A 1,306-nucleotide genomic window follows, 5' to 3' on the forward strand; every position below is an offset into this window, starting at 1 on the left:
AGTTTAATGTGGGACAATAGCTATGACCGTAAATTGTGGTAAAAGCTCTTTAGACCTTTTAAATAAAGTATCCCCCATATGGTAGACTTAAAATTGATTTGAGGCAAAGGAGAAATAAGCAAGATAGGAAATACCTGCGAATATTTCCTGCTTTCTAGAACTGGACTCTCAAGGTATCTAATAATAATAGTATAATAATAACTATAATAATTCCTAATGCTAGCTACTAATATGTACCTACATTGTTTCAAGTGTTGTGCACATTATTTCAAATTCTCATAACAATCCCATGTGAGATAGGGTTATTTTATATACGTGAGAAATCTTGCCTATCTTCACACTTACTGATAATGGATGGAATTTGTGCATTACTTTGTTTCCTCTCCTTTTACTTATTTTCGGCGAGATTTTATGATAGCATTGGTAAGTGTACTGGTTGTCTGAGTACAGGGATAGCAGCGTATAGTCTGAAAGATTGGGCTGGTAACTGAAGTGAAAATGTGTAATAACAAGCAAAAGTTGAGCCACTTTATATCTATTCCTCTAAAGCAGTTCTCTGCCTTGGACCAGCAGCAGAAGCATCCGGGAACTTCTTAGATACAAATTGTTCTTGTATCCACTCACCTAGACCTGCTGAATCAGGAACTCAGAGGGGGCCTAGACATGTGTTTTCACAAGTCCTCTGGGTGATGAGTTTAAAGCTTGAGAACCAAGTTTCAGTCTAAAATAATACAGGATCGGTAGTTTGGATCAACATATGCTGGTTTTTTTCCTATCGGTACTTTATCAGATTGCAAAAGTATCTATCAAAACTAACGCCTGGATGCTCTTAACAACAAAACAGTCAAAGTGTATACCCAACACCATCTGGGGAGGGCACCACCAGAGACACAGAAATCTCCTGTTCTGTCTTACAAATGTATTTATTTTAAGTTTGCCCTCTAATCCATAACAAGTATATGTTTATTTTAGTGTAAAATGTGTGTGTGTCCTAGAAAAATCGTTGAGTAAAATTGACACTCCAGAAAAATATACTGTGTTGTCCGGTAGCTTAAAGTGTATCTTGACACTTCAGTGTTAGAAGCTTAACCTCAGTCATTTTGTAAGAATGATTATCAGTATTATCTTTAAAAACAAGAGCAATACAAAGTGTGAATGAAAAATAATGTCAGTTTGATAACCCATGTATAAAAGTCACTCATTCTTTTATATTCATGCCTCACAGTTTTCCTTGTTCTTCAAAAGAAAAATATAAAAAGCTAAGAAGTAATACAGAGAGGTTATTAGAGAAAATTCAAACTCTGAA

General features: G+C 35.1%; 1 protein-coding gene across 1 annotated transcript in view; it reads left to right on the forward strand.

The window, feature by feature from the left end:
- The window catches only part of RAP1GDS1 (RAP1, GTP-GDP dissociation stimulator 1), a 214,048-nt gene that overhangs the window by 91,791 nt on the left and 120,951 nt on the right, over positions 1–1,306 (forward strand). The window lies entirely within an intron of this gene.

This window comes from Propithecus coquereli, unplaced genomic scaffold (genome assembly GCF_000956105.1).
Source record: "Propithecus coquereli isolate 6110/MARCELLA unplaced genomic scaffold, Pcoq_1.0 Scaffold161, whole genome shotgun sequence".
Classification (NCBI taxonomy): domain Eukaryota; kingdom Metazoa; phylum Chordata; class Mammalia; order Primates; family Indriidae; genus Propithecus; species Propithecus coquereli.